The sequence below is a fragment of the Amblyraja radiata genome, chromosome 38 (assembly GCF_010909765.2).
Source record: "Amblyraja radiata isolate CabotCenter1 chromosome 38, sAmbRad1.1.pri, whole genome shotgun sequence".
NCBI lineage: Eukaryota > Metazoa > Chordata > Chondrichthyes > Rajiformes > Rajidae > Amblyraja > Amblyraja radiata.
The window spans coordinates 14,358,317-14,377,061 of NC_045993.1; the positions used below are offsets into that span (position 1 = coordinate 14,358,317).

At 42.4% G+C, this 18,745-nt stretch overlaps 1 long non-coding RNA gene across 1 annotated transcript in view; it reads right to left on the reverse strand.

Annotated features, from left to right (window-relative positions):
• Positions 1-4,912, reverse strand: part of LOC116967081 — a 27,872-nt gene extending 22,960 nt beyond the window's left edge. The window contains exon 1 of the long non-coding RNA XR_004410130.1: positions 4,346-4,912. This is a non-coding gene — a long non-coding RNA (uncharacterized LOC116967081). The remainder of the gene's footprint in view (positions 1-4,345) is intronic.
• Between the last annotated feature and the right edge of the window lie 13,833 nt (positions 4,913-18,745).

Sequence of the window (18,745 nt, forward strand, 5' to 3'; positions counted from 1 at the left end):
TGGGACCAGGATCGGAATGGTGCCAGACCCTCGAGTTCCCAGACCTGCCGTCCCGAGCAGAGTCTCCGATGGAAAGAGGCCGGGAGACTCGTTGCGACCAGCAACCACTCACATCAGTGAAGGTGCGAGGTGCAGAAGGGTGAGGTTTGTGCCTTTGATTCTTTTTCCTGGATTTTACTATAATGAACAGTTCTTTGTTACCTTGAACCTTTTTTGTAACTGATTAAGAATAAGGGTAGGTCATTTAGGACTGAGATGAGGAAAAACATTTTCACCCAGAGAGTTGCATATCTGTGGAATTCTCTGCCACAGGAGGCAGTGGAGGCCAATTCACTGGAAGTTTTGAAGAGAGAGATATAGCTCTTAGGGATAATGGAATAGAGGGATATGGAGAGAAAGCAGGAACAGTTAGGATGATCAGCCATGATCATATTGAATGGCTCGTAGGGTCGAATGGCCTACTCCTGCACCTATATTCTATGTTTCTATGAAATATTCTCCAATCATTGATCTGAATCTTGGAAAACCTGCTTCTAACGTTACATTGATGGCATAGTTGGCAGGATTTGGTGAAATGGTGGAGATAGAAGATTGGAGAGTCAGAACTGAAACATTCAGGGTCCCAGGGTGGACGGACAATCGGAAGGGTTGGTCGCACAGCAGATGTAAGAAGCGGCACAATGGTGTAGCTGGTGGAGCCAGAGACGAAGGAATAATGCTGACCTCGGGTGCACTCTGTGTGGAGTTTGCATGTTCTCACTGTGATCAAGTGGGTTTCTTCTCGGTGCTGCAGTTTCCTCCCACATCCCAAAGATATGCGGGTTTGTAGGTTAAATGGCCTCTGTAAATAGCCCTTAGTGGGTAGGGAGTGGTTGAGGAAATGGGATAACATAGAACTAGCATGAATGGATGATTGATAAGGACATGGTGGCATAGTGGTATAGCTATTGGCTTACAGCGCCAGAGACATGGGCTCGATCATGACTATACGGAGTTTGTACATTCTCCCCGTGACCTGCGTGCGTTTTTTCCGAGATCTTTTTTTGTTTTCTCTAGGTATTGTGCTTTGGGATGTTGAATGTAAGGGGAAGGTATACAGTTAATGGTATGACCCTTAACTGCATGGTAGTGCAGAGGGAACTTGGAGTCATGATAAATGAATGAGACAAATCGCAGTGAAATTCACCCCCTCCCCTCCCTCACAGCAGTTCCTTCATACCGGGTCGTCCTTTCTTCCGGCAGAGTGTCCTCCGGCTCCGAGGCCTATCCTCGGCCACCAGCACCCTCCACTGACCCAAGAGGCTTCTCTGTGGCCTCCTGGGAGGCGTCAGAAATCACTGAAGGTGGCAGCACAAAAGAAATAGGTTCTAAATGAAGACATATGGTCTGTTTACCTGCAATACAAGGGGCATTGCATACGAGAATCTGGAAATCATGATGCAGATCTATAGGTTTTTGGTGAGGCCACATTTAGAGTATTGTGTGCAGTTCTGGTCGCCCCATTACAGGAAAGCTGTGTAGGCTTTGGAGAGGGTACAGAGCAGGTTTACCAGAATGCTGCCTGGATTAGAAGGTTTCAGGTACAGGGAGAGGTTGGATAGATTTGGATTGTCTGAAACGTCAGAGGTTGAGGGAAGACTTGATAGAAGTATATAAAATGATGAGACGCATAGATAAGGTAGACAGTCAGAACCTTTTTCCAAGGGTGGAATTGTCCCACACCAGCTGTCGACGTGTTCCTGGAGAGAGGCAAATACAGGAAGGACAGCATTCTTCTGACCATGGACTTATATTGTGGGGTGAGTGACGGGAACTGTCAGGGAGAGCCACTGAACCTTCTACTATTCCTGCTTTAACTTGTGCACTCAGTGACGAGTAGGTACATGGGTTCTGTAGACGGACAACTCCCAGGGGTGGAATGTAATGTAAGGGTTAACCAAAGAGGCTTTGCAGCAAAGATGGAGTTGTCTGCTAACAGCACCACGTGCCCACAAGCAGCTGGCTTAGAAACAGTTTGATGTTTGGGAAAATGCTTGGGCTCAATCAGAAGCACCCAGTAAATCATGGGTCACGAATGGTCCAGATAAGATAAACTTTTCATTCGAGACTAGCTCAGTGCTTGATTTAACCTTGTGTTTTGACCAAGAAGAACAACTAGTTTTATAAACATAGCTAACTTTTGTATGTAGATTGGGGTAGAATCGCAGCCTATTGAAGATGTACTAATTTAATGCTGAATGGTCAAATGGTTGAATCGGTTGACATCTGTTTCAGAGAATCCCCACAACACACAGCTGTTTAGCAAAACTACTTTCATTATTTAAAGTTCAAATCCATCCCTCTGGGTATCTTTCACCTCTCCAATGTTCCTGCTCTCCCTCAAATGAATCAATTATTTTTGGAACATAAAATCTTAACCACGTGGCATTGTGTTTCAAATACAGCTGAAGAAATTTAACTAATCAGCTACTGTTGTGCCCTTTGAACGGAGTCACTCAGTGGCTGAAGCTGGTTGATGTAAAAGAGAAACACATTCTAATGAAGAGCCTCTCGGTAGAATCTCCCAAACTCAAAGTACATTGAGTTTATATTGGCTTTAAACACAGAGAAAACAATAAACGGGATCCCACTACTGGCCACAGCTTCCCACCTCCTCCCCTTTCTGCTTTCCGTAGAGACCTTTCCCTCTGAAACTCCCTGGTCATCTTGTCCCTTCCCACCCAAACCACCACCTCCCCAGGTACCTTTCCCTGCAACCACAGGAGATGCAACACCTGTCCCTTTACCTTCCCCCTCGACTCCATCCAATGGCCCAAACAGTCTTTCCAAGTGAGGCAAAGGTTCACTTGCACTTCCTCCAACCTCATCTACTGTATCCACTGTTCCAGGTATCAACTTCTCTACATCGGCGAGACCGAGCGCAGGCTCAGCGAACGTTTCGCTGAACACCTCCACTCAGTCTGTCTTAACCTACCTGATCTCCCGGTGGTTCAGCACTTCAACTACCCCTCCAATTCCCAATCTGACGTTTCTGTCCTGGGTCTCCTCCATTGTCAGAGTGAGGCCCAGCGCAAATTGGATGAACAGCACCTCATATTTGGCTTGGGTAGTTTACACCCCAGCGGCATGAACATTGACTTCTCTAACTTCAGATAGCCCTTGCTTTCTCTCCCCATCCCCTCCCCAGTTCTCCCACCAGTCTTTACTATCTGCGCCTACATTCCATCTTTGTCCCGCCACCTCCCCTGACATCAGTCTGAAGAAGGGTCTCGACCCGAAACGCCACCTATTACCTCTCTCCAGAGATGCTGCCTGACCCACTGAGTGACTCCAGCATTCTGTATCTCCCTTCGATTTAAGCCAGCATCTGCAGTTCTTTCCTACACAATAATCAATGAATTATCAAGTGCTAAAATTATTTACTGATAATTATCTACTGAGTGCAGACAAGTGAACTTTGGAGAATCACAATGGGGACATATTGTAGCTGCCAATACACCTCTGATTGTTCCTTTGCTGAGACAGTGGTTCAAAGGCAAGTCTAAAAGCTTCCCAATCTGAAGAAGGGTCTCGACCTGAAACATCACCCTTGCCACTTTTCATTTCACTGCACATCTCGTATGTGTATGTGTCAAATAAACTTGATTTGACTTCCTTCTCTCCAACGATGCTGCCTGTTCCGCTGAGTTATTCCAGCTTTTTGTGTCTATCCTCGGTTTAAAGCAGCATCTGCAGTCCCTTCTTACACACATTACTGTTGTGAGGGCTGACTCTCTGAGTACACAAATACACCAATTATTGACAGGCATACAAATATCCCCATGGCCATGTGTGTCGGAAGGCACTGCAGATACTGGTTTATACCGATGAATCCCTCGGGGTTCTGACCCGAGACGCCACCTATTCCTTTCCTCCAGAGATGCTGCCTGACCTGCTGGGTTACTCCAGCATTTTGTTTTTATGCCCATGACCATTCTTGATGTGCCAAGTGACAAATCAGTCTGGTCTGGATATTCCTTCATCTCTATTACAGCAGTGTGAAATAACTTCAGCTGAAGATTACGGGTTTGCTGTAGGTCAATAAACACCCAATTGTCTTTGTTGGCAAAGCTGTCCTTTAAATTCCAAAATGATTATAGTTTCCAATGTACATGAGAACAAAAATTCTGAATGTTGGTTCTTGTTTGGAATTAATGGCTGCTGCTCCAACATAAACTTACAACCTGTGATGCAATAAAACAGGTTTCGAGGATTGGGATTAATGAATAAGGAAATAACATTCTGGGCTACAAACAACTGTCTTTACTACAGCAAAATCCAGTAAAGTACAGATAAAGGCACAAACCTCACGCTTGTGTACATCATTGTGTGCTGTCGGCGACGGCTGGTGTGGACAACTCGAGGGTCCCGGCACCGCGCACATCACGGTCCTCAGTGAAGTCTCTCTCGCTCTCTCCCGCTTTCTCTCTTCCCCAAGTTGAAGTTCCTGTCAGCTCATTGAAGCCAACACGTATAGGTTGTGGCCACTTGTAAAACAAAGCAGTGGTCACGTGTGAAGATTGGGGTAAAATGATGAAAGATTTTAAACTCCTGGGATGTGGCCACTGCCATTTGTCCAAAGCCCATCGGCCTCACGTTGCTGCTGCAGGGACAGTTTGAGAGCGGCTGCATTCTGTGCAGCATCAAGCCCACACTAACTCAGAGCCGCGTGTCTGTGTCTGCACTTCCATCACTGGCTTCAACCTCACTCCTTAAACAGTGAGAGGAGCCACAACTCCGTCCCTCTGAACCAAGCGTGAGGGACGGGTTTTGCTGCCCAAACACTTGTCCAGAGGCACTGATGCAACATTGCAGCTGAGGCAGCAGCAGCTTCGCAGACAGTGTGTGTGAGATGCAGCTGCAGCCCCGCCCCTCCCTGGCTTCACCCTGTAACCGGCGCCATTCCCACGAGGAACGTCTCCACTTCTCGCGATGTTTGGGCAGCGCGGGAGCGGGTCGTCGACGGACGTTTCGTTTCCCGCCGGAACGGCCCTGGGGGAGGGGGGAGGGGAGGGGGAGAGGGGGGAGACCAGAATTATAATAGCTGATTATGATGTTCACTAATTCTTTAAACAACCTGTTTGGACATTTGCCAGATTAAGATGATTAATCCTTAATCCCAGAGGTTTAAGGTGAAGGGGAAATGATTTAATAGGAATCTGAAGGGTAACTTTTTCACACAAAGGGTGGTGGGTGTATGGAAAAAGCTGCCAGAGGCGTTAGCTGAGACATGGACTATCCAACAGGTACATGGATAGGAAAGGTTTGGAGGGATATGGGCCAAATGTAATGGTGTGGACAGTATCTCAGGCAAATAGCTATTTCACAGTTTTGGATTTGCCAGATTTCCAGAATCTGCTATTTTTTTGTTTGCTTTATTCCATCCTGATTGGCAATGAATTAATGATGGCTCACAGAATGATCCTGACCTGTAGTTCCTTGTTTCTACTAATGATGTTAAGTTTTTTTATTCTCTTGAAGTTGTCTGATTTGATTTATTTCAATTTCCTTCCTGAGTCATCCTCAGTTTAAGTGCAGTGAACAGGTTGAAGACCTGTGGTGCAAATGTAGAGGAAGTGAATCGGTTGTGTCTTTACTGTCCCTCTGAATATATGTTTTGGACAGTGGCTGGTGGTGCGCAAGAGGTTGTGGGTGTCTGTTTGTTTGTGGTCACCATTTTAGTTTCGAGATACGATTAGAAACAGCCCTTTCGGCCCACCGAGTCCACGCTGACCATCTATCACCCATTCACACTAGTTCTAGCAATGTTACAAAATTTTGAGATTTTAAAAATCAAGTCTACAATTTATCCCATCAGATAAAGCATACAAAGAAGTTTAATTTGACACCTAATTCACTTTCATATCTTCAGTATTCAAAAAGTTATGGCCATTTTCATACTCTTTATTAGCATCTTGTTCCCTATTGCTTTTCCATTGACTTAACACAAAAGCTGTGGGGTGGGAGATTGCAACCTTCACGTGGTCCGCCCTGTTTCGACAAATGCAATCAACCCAGCATGCACAATCAAATAAGATCAAATAGAACAAGTTGTCCGACAACTTTAGGCTGTGCACACCATACGCAAGAAGAAGAAGTACACAAAAGCTGTGACGAGGACAGTCAAAAGCCCATAACTTTCTTAAAAATCAAGAGAACTGAATGACATTTTCAGTTATTATAGATTGAAGCATTCGGAAACAAATATTAAACAATCTTACTTGGATGACCTGCAATTAAAGCATATAATTAGTTAGTTACCCAATTGTAGCTAATTACAAAATTCAATTACTAAACATCTATCCATTTCTTAAGAAAAGATTTACATTTTTAAATAGCCTAAATGTCCAAATAACATTCACACAAGAATTCACAATATAACGATTTTTAAATCTCATTGTCATGAATTTATAGGCCAAATGGAAGGAATTTAGTGTTTAATTGCTATAAATTAATGGCCATTTAAATCATCTTGCGAGTGGGATTTTGTGGAACGCGATGGTTTGGAACGTTGCGGTTGCAGTGAATTTGAACCCCATGTCGGCAGGAAAAATACTGCCGGTTCGGTTGGGATCCAAGTCACCTTCTCGCAACTTAAAATTTTCATTAAAGGCATCTTAAGAAGTACTTTTTAATGTAAAAATAAACAGCATACCTTGCCTTGTCCCCTACGTGAGATCCGTCCAGTTGTCGGTGTTCACGGCTTTAGAAGATGATTTTTAATTTACACTAACAATTAAATTATCCAACTTAGTTTAAAAATAAGTGCAGAGAACGGCAGTAGGAGAGATTTTTCTTGAGCAACTAAACAGGATGACCAACATCGATTTAAACAGCCTGGAGAAAACGGCATTTTAACCCCACCCCTCTCTCAAAGGCGCTAAAGTCACGCACACGGGCAGTGACAGAACTGCAGCGCCGCTGAAGGTAAGTTTTGCAACATACCTACTAGTTCTGTATTATCCCACTTTCTCATCCACTCCTTGCACACTGGGGGCAATTTACAGAGGCCAATTAACATACAGACCTGCACGTGTTTGGAATGTGGGAGAAAACAAGAGCACCCGGAGAAAACCCATGCGGTCACAGGGTGAACGTGCAAACTCCACACACAGCATTGGAGGTCAGGATTAAACCGGGTCTCTGGTGCTGTGGGGCAGCAGCTCGAACAGCTACACCACTGTGCCCACCATTCTCTAATGCCAATTCAATCCAGTGGTGTCCACGACTGGGTGACACCAATCTTCCAGTTTTGATTTGTCTACAGCTTCATCAGCGAAAGAGGTCCGGCAAGTTTAGGGAAAGTCCAGAAAGTCAATGTATTGTTTGTTTGTGGTGGTTTTAACCTTGGTGGTATGTGTGAAAGATGTGAATGAATTCCTCTGACTCTGTTTCTGAATGTGACATTCCCAAATGTCATCCAGTTCTTGGTGAAAAGACATTGATCGCCCGGGCCACTTCTAGACCAAAGCCTCGTCTAGTCTGTCAGGGTCAGCATTTTTCTCTGAGATATGTTTAACTGTTGTATGTTCCTGCCGGTTCTGTTTGTGGACGGGCCTTCGATGTCCATGTAAGTGTACGACATCAGGTGGCACAGTCAGGGAATGTGACGTGGTCTGAAGTAGAGATGCTGCTGTGCCAGTGGATTAAGAAGGGAGACGATGTATTCTGCCACCCGATAGGATTCACTACCACAATCAGACACAATGGGCCTTCCTGGACGTGTTTCCCCAGGATCTGTCCACCTTTCAAGGTGTTTGTGTATTTTGGGGAATTTTCACGCCCGTGGTTCAAAGGTTTCAAAGGTCTTTTATCGTCAAGTTTACCAATTAAGGTACAGTGATATGTGAATTATTCTCAGGTATTCTAATTATAGCGATGTTACAAAACTTACCTTCAACGGCGCTGCTGTTCTGCCACTGGCCGTGTGCGCGACTTTGGCGCCTTTGGGGGGGGGGGCGCGATTAAAGTTTTTTACCGCCTGCCCGAGGCGGATTTCCTTGGGCTGCTAGCTGTTGAAGAAAAATCGATCCGACTTCCATCCCCGATTATTTCTTTATTTCTTTATTTTTTAATCGCGAGACAATTTAATAATTAGATTCAACTAAAAAGCGACTTCTAACCTCAACAACGTGACGGATCGTATGAACGGAACAAAACAAAGTCGAATATTTTACATATAATCTTGTTTCTTGGGATGGTTTTAATCTAATTTTACGTTGCGAAAATATGATTTGGGCCCCATACAAACCAGCAGTATTTTTCCTGCCGATATGGGGCTCAAATTCACCGCAAATGCAATGTTCCAATCGATCCCGTTCCAGAAAAACCCACTCGCCAGATGATTTAAATGCTCTTTTTTTTGGACAATCATGTCAAAGGAGCATCTAAATCGTCTATATTTTGTGTTATTGTCTATCCATAGTCAATATTTTTATTCTAAATATCAGTTTTAGTCCCATTTATTGTGCAAAAAAATAATGATTTTAATTATATTGAGTGGATGATTCTAGATTAATTTATGGGAATTAAACATTAAATTCCTTCCATCTGGCATATAAATTCATGATAGTGAGATTTTAAAATCATGTTATATTGTGAATTCTTGTGTGAAAGGGATTAGTTTGTTATTTGAATACTAAGGCTATTTAAAAAAAAAGTCCTTTTCTTAAGAAATGGAATCTACAGGACATTCTTAATGGGATAGTAGTGGGCAGAAAGGCATGTCATGCGTGGTTTGAAGAGCAAAAACTTGTGGTTTACAATGCCAAAATTGAAAAGTTGAGGAAAAACACAGTGTACAGAGTTGTTTATTTGTCACAATCTGAGAAGTATTATGATGCTACTGATTATGATATGCCAATGTACCAGCTAGCAACTGACTTCTCCATAAATACTTGGTCTATTGCTAGAAATTGTAATTTATTTACCTATCTGTTACAGACTTGCAGCATATAATACAATAATATTAAAGCTCTGATCTTAAGAATATCACATTTTTGCATTTTCAAGGCAGTCAGGGTGTTTATTACTATTTCCGTCACAACGGTCAATTTTGTAATTAACTACAATTAGGTAATTAACTAATTATATGCTTTAATTTCAGGTCCCACCCAAGTAAGATAACCATATAACCATATAACAATTACAGCACGGAAACAGGCCATCTCGGCCCTACAAGTCCGTGCCGAACAACTTTTTTCCCTTAGTCCCACCTGCCTGCACTCATACCATAACCCTCCATTCCCTTCTCATCCATATGCCTATCCAATTTATTTTTAAATGATACCAACGAACCTGCCGCCACCACTTCCACTGGAAGCTCATTCCACACCGCTACCACTCTCTGAGTAAAGAAATTCCCCCTCATGTTACCCCTAAACTTCTGTCCCTTAATTCTGAAGTCATGTCCTCTTGTTTGAATCTTCCCTATTCTCAAAGGGAAAAGCTTGATCACATCAACTCTGTCTATCCCTCTCATCATTTTAAAGACCTCTATCAAGTCCCCCCTTAACCTTCTGTGCTCCAGAGAATAAAGACCTAACTTATTCAACCTATCTCTGTAACTTAGTTGTTGAAACCCAGGCAACATTCTAGTTGTTTTATGTTTGTTTCCGAATGCTTCAATCTATAATAACTGAAAATGTCATTCAGTTCTCTTGATTTTTAAGAAAGTTATGGGCTTTTGACTGTCCTCGTCACAGCTTTTGTGTACTTCTTCTTCTTGCGTATGGTGTGCACAGCCTAAAGTTGTGGGACAACTTGTTCTATTTGATCTTATTTGATTGTGCATGCCGGGTTGATTGCATTTGTCGAAACAGGGCGGACCACGTGAAGGTTGCAATCTCCCACCCCACAGCTTTTGTGTTAAGTCAATGGAAAAGCAATAGGGAACAAGATGCTAATTTCCGAGTATGAAAATGGCCATAGTTTTTTTTAATACTGAAGATATGAAAGTGAATTAGGTGTCAAATTAAACTTCTTTTTATGCTTTATCTGATGGGATAAATTGCAGACTTGATTTTTAAAATCTCAAAATGTTGTAACATTGCAACTAATTGTTTCTGACGATGTGCAGTTTGTACGTTCTCTCTGTGACCTGCATGGGTTTTCTCCGGGAGGTTCCGGTTTCCTCCTACACTCTAACGACATATATGTTTGTATGCTAATTGGCTTGGTATAAATATTAATTGTCCCTTGAGTGTGTCGGATTGTGAAAAAAAGCAATTCAGGGAGAAAAGATGTAGAAAAGTTAGTTCGCCAAGAATATAAAGGAGGATGATAAAAGCTTCTTTAGGTATGTGAAGAGGAAAACATTACTTAAGACCAAAGTTGGACCCTTGAAGACTGAAACAGGTAAATATATTATGGGGAAGAAGGAAATGGCAGACGAGTTGAACAGGTACTTTGGATCTAGGCACGTGCCGTCATGGTATGCAAGTTAGGCACTGCCTGCCCTGACTAAAATTATAAAATGGTCATTATTAAATATAAATAATAAAGGCATGGGAGAATTATGCCTACCTAAGAGATCGATCTCTTAGGTAGGCATAATTCTCTGTGCCTTTCATGTGCAGTACAAGTAATACGCGGAGGTCTGTGCAGCTGACGTGCCGTCGACGCAGCTTCAAGCCGTCAATTTCAAGGGGAGCTGAAATTCTGCTTTCTACCGTGGACTACGTACTGTGCATGCGCAGTGCAATTTTGTTGGAGGGTTTTTCAAACATGGATTGCCATTATCTTAAGAGTATCTTAAGAAACATAGAGAGAAGAATGGAGTTTGTGTACAAATAATGTAGTAAGTAGATTTATTTGAGCTATATGTTTTTAAATACCGTAATTCCCGGCAATGAAGACGCTATTTTTTACCCAAAAATAAGGCACGAAAATGTACCTGCATCTTGGAGGCTGAAGGTTCGGTTGTTAGCCAAAATAGATAGATTTAGCTATCTCAGCTGATTCAACTTGTCCCGTTTTTCCCACCATCTCTCCACCTGCCGTCACCCTCCACCCCCCTCCCATTCAGTATGAAGGAGATTTGGAAGCCTTGGGCAAATTGAATTGTTACTTTCTTTATTTTTACAGAGAACAATCTGCGCATGTGTGTTTTAAGATTTTTTTAAAAGCCTGCCTACCCTGAGTAATTACTCACGGCTCGTGCCTGTTTGGATCCGTCTTCACTAAGGAAGACACAAACAATCTCCTGATGTACTACTGGCCAGAGGATCTAGGGTAACGGATGAATTGAAAGAAATTCACATCAGGCAGGAAATGGTGTTGAATAGACTGATGGGACTGAAGGCTGATAAATCTGCAGGGCCTGATGGTCTACATCCCAAGGTACTTATGGAAGTGGCTAGAAATCGTGGATGCATTGGTGATGAATTTACAATGTTCTATCGATTCAGGATCAGTTCCTGTGGATTGGAGGGTAGCTTATGTTATCCCACTTTTTAAGAAAGGCGGAAGAGAGAAAACAGGGAATTATAGACCAGTTAGCCTGACATCGGTGGTGTGGAAGATGCTGGAGTCAATTATAAAAGTTGAAATAGTGGCATATTTGGATAGCAGTAACAGGATTGGTCCAAGTCAGCATGGATTTACGAAGGGGAAATCATGCTGAACTAATCTTCTGGATTTTTTTGTGGATGTAACTAGGAAAATGGACAAGGGAGAGCCAGTGGATGTAGTGTACCTGGACTTTCAGAAAGCATTTGAAAAGGTCCCACATAAGAGAATAGTGGGCAAAATTAGAGCACATGGTATTGGGGGTAGGGTACTCACATGGATAGAAAATTGGTTGGCAGACAGGAAACAAAGAGTAGGAATAAACGGTTCTCTTTCAGAATGGCGGGCAGTGACTAGTGGGGTACCGCAAGGCTCGGTGCTGGGACCGCAGATATTTAGAATATAGATGAATGATTTCGATGAAGGGATTAAAAGTAGCATTAGCAAATTTGCAGATGACACAAAGCTGGGTGGCCATGATCGTATTGACTGGCGGCTCAAAGGGCCAAATGGCCTACTCCTGTGCCTATTGTCTATTGTCTATCTCTAAACTAAACATATAAATGCGCCATTAATTTTTGAAGCATTGTAAAATGTCTTCAATTTTCATTAGTGTTTCCTTATAGATGGGCTTTGTCAACTTAGTGTAGTGCTCTGTTTTATCTCATAGTCTGTGTGCCTCGAATAAGTATTGTTGTTTGGCCATGACAACTCTGTTCTTTCCCTTATCTACTGTTTTGATGATAATTTCCCTGTTGTCTTTCATCTCTCTTAGGATTTGGGTATTGAAAGCCAAGTTTACAGCTGAGGAGGAGAGCCAGCATCTGGCTGATGGAGGGAAAAGACAAGGCCAGGTGAGCAAAGTTTTGTGAAAGTTGCCTTTTAATAGGAGCGGCGCACTGGCGCAGCGGTAGTTGCTGCCTCACAGAGCCAGAGACCCTGGTTCGATCCTGACTAAGGGTGCTTGTCTGTACTGAGTTTGTACGTTCTCCCCATGACCTGCGTGGGTTTTCTCCGATATCTCCGGTTTCTTCCAACACTCCAAAGACGTACAGGTTTGTAGGTTAATTGGCTTGGTATAAAATTAAATTGTCCCTAGTGTGTTTAGGAAACAGAACCATGGTGACACTGTGGCGCAACGGCAAAGCTGCTGCCTTACAGCGCCGGAGTTCCGGGTTCAATCCCGACTACGGGTACTTATCTGTGCAGACTTAGTACGTTCTCCCCAGAACCGTTTTTTTCCAAGATCTTCTGTTTCCTCACACACTCCAAAGACGTACAGGTATGTAGGTTAATTGGCTTGGTGGATGTATAAATTGCCCCTAGTGTGTGTAAGATAGCATGAATGCTGGTCGGTGCTGACTCTGTGGGATGAAGGGCCTGTTTCCACACTGTATCTCTACACATAGAAAATAGGTGCACGAGTAGGCCATTTGGCCCTTCGAGCTAGCACTGTCATTAACTAAGATCAGTGCTGATCATCCAAAATCACTACCCCATTCCTGCTTTTGTTAAACGGAGTTCTGTCAATCTAAAGTCAACTTGACTCAAACACTTGTTGCTGTTAGTTTAAATCTTTTTATTTGAATTTTGAATTTAACAGCAATTTGCATACATACAATGATAACAGACAGTGATAATCAGGACATAATTGTACAACAGTATGTAAACGACCCTCAAAACCCTTACCCTTACCCTTACCCACCCTCGCCACCCGGGGACAAACAACACTCACATACGTACACATCCACACAAATTCGATAAAATAAAATAAAAATTAATTGTGGGGAGGGGGGGGGGGGGGGGGGAAGGGGTTGAGGGGACCCTGTTTCCAAATCTTTAACCCCCCTCTTGCCATTCCAAATTATCAAGAGGAATTTAGCATTGTCAGTGTTTAGCTGACAGGATCCAGTTCAGCCGTCATTTACCATCGATCATTCCCAATGACCAATTCTCTCCATTCCAAATGGCAGAGTCTTTCCATTCCCTATGGACCAGTCTGTTTAAAAGTCTATCTTACCACTCAACAAGGTTTGTTAGATTGACTTGATTCTGTCAGGATCCCGTTCAACACAAGAACGAAGGGTCGACTACGCAGAGAATACGGAGAAGAGGAAAACAGAGTGGTGTTTAACTACTCACTCCTGCTTTGCCAATTCCTCTGGTCTGATCAGTGCGCAGTTTGACTCTTATTTTCGTTCCTTGAGTTGTCGGTTATCCATCCTCAATCCCACTCCTGACACCAAATGTTAAACGGAGTTCTGTCAATCTAAAGTCAACTTGACTCAAACACTTGTTGCTGTTAAAATCAATTCTTTATTCAGCTGAGACTAGTCTCTTGAACCTTCCAACACAGAGCTGATGCTCTGGGGCGGGTCCAGAGAGGAGTAACTTTGATACAAACTCATGGCATTTATATAGGTATTACACATTTCAGATACAGAGGGTATGACAAGCTAGTAACCAATCATCTGAGTCCTTCTGATGATTTACAACATCAGTCACATGATCCCCTTCCCTGGCCTCATTACAGCCTTCGTTTGCCTGTGCTTTATAACTGTTTTAGAATTATTTTATTTCAACACAGCAAAACCCCAGTAGGCTCTTATGAAAGACCATTCCTCAAAATACAAGATACGTATATAACACAATGATCACACAAGTCATACACACTTTCTATACCAAGAGAAAATATATTTCTATAAATCTAAACCATTTCTATAAGTCTAAAGTGTACCTTTCTACTAAGACAATACATTTCATAATTGGTGTTACTATAATTTTACACATTTTGAAATACCATTACCTATGTCTTTAAAACATTAATTATATAAGTTTGCTGAATTACAGTTTCTAAGTTCAAAACGCACATTTCCATCTCCCATCCAAAGATACATGGGTCGTAAATCTGTCAATTTAGTTAATATAAGTTTGGTGCCTTTCCTGTTATCGGGAAGTAGGATTTCCAATCTCATGTACCAGGCAGAACACAATAGACTACATCCCAGACCATTACGTCAGAATTCCATCTGCTTCAACCTTCTATAAACTACTCCCTCAATCTAATTATTTCTCAAAGCAACTATTCCTTCACTTACATCTTATTCCTTATCACACATTATAATTGTACACAGCCAAAGCTAACTGCAGTCTATCATCTCTCAGTCTTGAATTCTGTCTCAAACCTAGCAAAACAAGCCTTAACTCTTCACCTTTATGTCACATTCAGAGCTCAAAAATGTGCCATAGAGACAGAGCAGATGGCCTAAGAAGAGGCCCCTTATTCAGCTTCCCATTCTTCAACACAAAGCCATATCAAATACAATTTCTTCCGGTGCTATAATTGCCCCAAACAATAACCTAAACTAAGCAGGTTCCGGTTCAGGGCTCCATGTTTTGATTCATCTTTGCCTGTGTGTATGTGTCTGTTTGCACTTTATTTCGGTTCAGGAAAACTTTAAACTTTTCTTTTGCAATTTACCTAGCTTATATAAAAGTCACTATCCAAGCGGTTCTATTTGTATAATATTTCCTCACTTTCTCCCCATATCCCTTGATTCCGTTAGCCCTAAGAGCTATATCTTAAATGACCTACCCCTTATTCTTAAACTGTGACCCCTGGATTTGGACCTGCAACATCGGGAACATTTTTCCTGCATCCAGCTTGTCCAATCCCTTAAGAATGTTATATGTTTCTATAAGATAACCTCTCATCCTTCTAAATTCCAGTGAACATAAGCCAGGATAACGTTGGTGTGGGGGGATCGCTGGTCGGCGCAGACTCGGTAGGCCAAAGGGCCTGTTTCCGTGCTGTATCTCTAAACTAAACTAAACGGGATGGCTAGTGGTCAGTTTGCAAGTTGCTCTGAGAAGCCTCCTGTCTCACACATCCACAATAATTCATTGTAGTTTGATACAAAGTTTGGGTTGCATTTAGCTGTAAACTGGAAGTGTTGAACTTTCAAAATGTTGATAGAAATAAAGTCTTTATAAAGAGAGAGAAAATAACCCAGTCACAAAGTACTCTAAAAGCAACAATGATGTGCTTGCCAGCTTTTGTAGCTGAAGGATGAGGTGCATCCATTCACACCTCTATTCATTACAACCGTTCAGTGGCTGTGTTTCCCTTGGAGCGGCTGGCTTGCCTGTATTTGTGAGATGCAGGCTCAGTCTGCACAGGGCCTCAGATCGTTCATTCCTTTTCCACTCACTTGAGGGAGAGAGAGGGAGAGAGAGGGAGAGAGAGAGAGAGAGAACACACACACACCGCTAAGGTATGAGTGACTAGTTACTCTGACAGGGGCAGGGGTGAATTTATTCTCTTTCTATATATCTTTTTTTTTTTTAATTTTTATTTCAAAATAGACTTTATTCAAGTAATAAATATATACAATAAATTAACCATGCGAAAAATTCATCCGACATTTTCAGAGGCTATACAAATTGTTTACTACAGTCTATACATTTCTCAAATCTGTCCCCCACCCGTGCCGCTCATGTGGCACCCTGGAGTGGGATACCTTCCCTTATTTTGAGGTAACTTTGATGGAAGGAGAGGGGAATTCGCTAGGTTAGGCTGGTAAATGATACTTAAAGGGTCTGAAGAAGGGTCTCAACCTGAAACGCCACCTATTCCTTCGCTCCATAGATGCTGCCTTACCCGCTGAATTTCTCCAGCATTTTTGTAGGTTTACATGAGGTACCCCCTCATCCTTCTCAACTCCAGTGAGTACAGGCCCAGAGCCTTCAAATGCTCCTCACAGGTTGACCCAATCATCCGCAGGATCATTCTTGTAAACCTGCTCTGGACCCTCTCCAACACCAGCACATCCTTCCTGAGGTATGGGGCCCAAACTTCATCTACCTCTGTTGCCACCTTCATGGATCCTTGGAATTGTACAGGCCCCACTGTTCATCAATACTCTCTAAAGCCCTACCATTCACTATTTAGTTTAAAGATACAGCATGAAAACAGGCCCTTCGGCCCACTGAGTCCACGCCGACCATCAATTGCCCATTCAAACTATTTCTATGTTAACAAACTTTCTCATCCACTCTCTGCACACAAGGGGCAATTTACAGTGGACCAATCAACCTACAAACCTGCATGTCTTTGGGATGTGGAAGGAAACCAGAGCACCTGGAGGAAACCCACACGGTCACAGGGAGAATGCGCAAACTCTATGCAGACAGCATCCAGGGTCAGGAACAAACTTGGTTCTCTGGCGTTGTGTGGCAGCAGCTCTGGCTCTGCGTCTAGGTGCTTCCTCTGTGTACATACTAACATTATTATTCCATCCAAAAACATCACCTCACAATTACTATCTGCTGTTGCAATGCCTCTGTTACCGCTGGGCAGTTCTGGTCTGTGAAATGATGCATGGCCGTGGAAGTCATAATGACATCCTTGGCATTTAACCATCAAAGAGGCTGCAATATGGGAGAAAAATATTCAAATTGGTCTGGGCGGTTAACAAAGCATTTCATGAAGCACACAGCGTACACAGCCGGGAAGTTACATTTATAAGGCATTATATGAAGCCTGGCTTGAGTCCTGTGCCCAGTTCCAAAAATTCAGGTACAGAATGATTGTGAGGTTTGGAGAGGGCTCAGAGTAGCAATGTTACAAAATTTTGAGATTTATAAAACAAGTCTGCAATTTATCCCATCAGATAAAGCATAAAAAGAAGTTTAATTTGACACCTAATTCACTTTCATATCTTCAGTATTTAAAAGGTTATGGCCATTTTCATACTCGGAAATTAGCATCTTATTGATTTAAAACCCTATTGATTTTCCATTGACTTAACAAAAAAGTTGTGATCAAGGACAGTGAAATGGCCATAACTTTATTAAAAAATTAAGAGAACTGAAAGACATTTTCAGTTATTGTAGATTGAAGCATTCTGAAACAAATATTAAACAATCTTACTTGGATGACCTGAAATTAAACCATATAATTAGTTAGTTACCCAATTGTAGCTAATTCCAAAATTCAATTACTAGATCTAAACATCTATCCATATCTTAAGAAAAGATTAACATTTTTAAATAGCCTAAGTGTGCAAAGAACATTCACACAAGAATTCACAATAAAACATGATTTTAAAATCTCATTGACATTAATTTATAGGCCAAATGGAAGGGATTTAGTGTTCAATTTCTGTAAATTAATGGCAATTTAAATCAGCTTGCGAGTGGGTTTTTCTGGAACACGATGGTTTGGAACGTTGCCATTACGGTGGATTTGAAGCCCATATGCGGCATGAAAGATAATGTGGGTTTGAATGGGCCCCCAAGTCACGTACTCGCAACTTAAAATTTTGAATAAAGGGATCTTAAGAAGCACTTTTTAATGTAAAAATAAACAACCTACCTTGCGTTGTCCCCTACATAAGATCCGTCCCGTTGTCGGCATTCGCGGCTTTAGAGGATGATTTTTAATCTACTATAACAATTAAATAACCCAATTTAGTTTAAAAATAGCTGCAGCGAACGAATGTCGCAGCAATTTTTCATCAGCAACTGAGCAGGCTGAACAACATCGATTTCAATAGCCTAGAGAAAATCGCTTTTTAAACCCGCCCCCTCTCAAAGGCGACAAAGTCGCATACACGGCAGCGACAGAATTGCAGCGTCGCTGAAGGTAAGTTTTGCAACATACCTACTCCGAGGGATTTATAGGAGCTCTCGAGAGATGAGGAATTATGTGTGGCAGACGCAAAATGCTGGAGTAACTCAGCGGGCCAGGCAACATCCCTGGAGAGAAGGAATGGTGACATTTCAGGTCAAGACCATTCTTGTGTGTGTGGGTGGGAAAGGGAAGCCGAGGATGTTTCCTTAGAGCTGAGGGGCAAGAGGAGCAGTAACAGCACTGTGGTGCAGCTTGTGGAGCCACCTTTTCGCAGCTCCTCTGACCCCGGTTCAATCCTGACCTCGGGTGCTGCCTGTGTGGAGTTTGCACGCTCTCCCTCTGAATGTGTGAGTTCCCTTTGGTTGCATCAGGGAAGCAGTCTCAGCTGTGAAGGGTGTGATTGCGATAACCAGAAGGTATTGATTTAAGGTGATTGGATGAAGAAATGAAGACAAACATTGGAAGTACATTTTACATGAAGGGGCGAGCACTTGAAATAGCACACAAAATGGGTAGGAAGGAACTGCAGATGTTGGTTTAAACCGAAGATTTATATAATTAAAA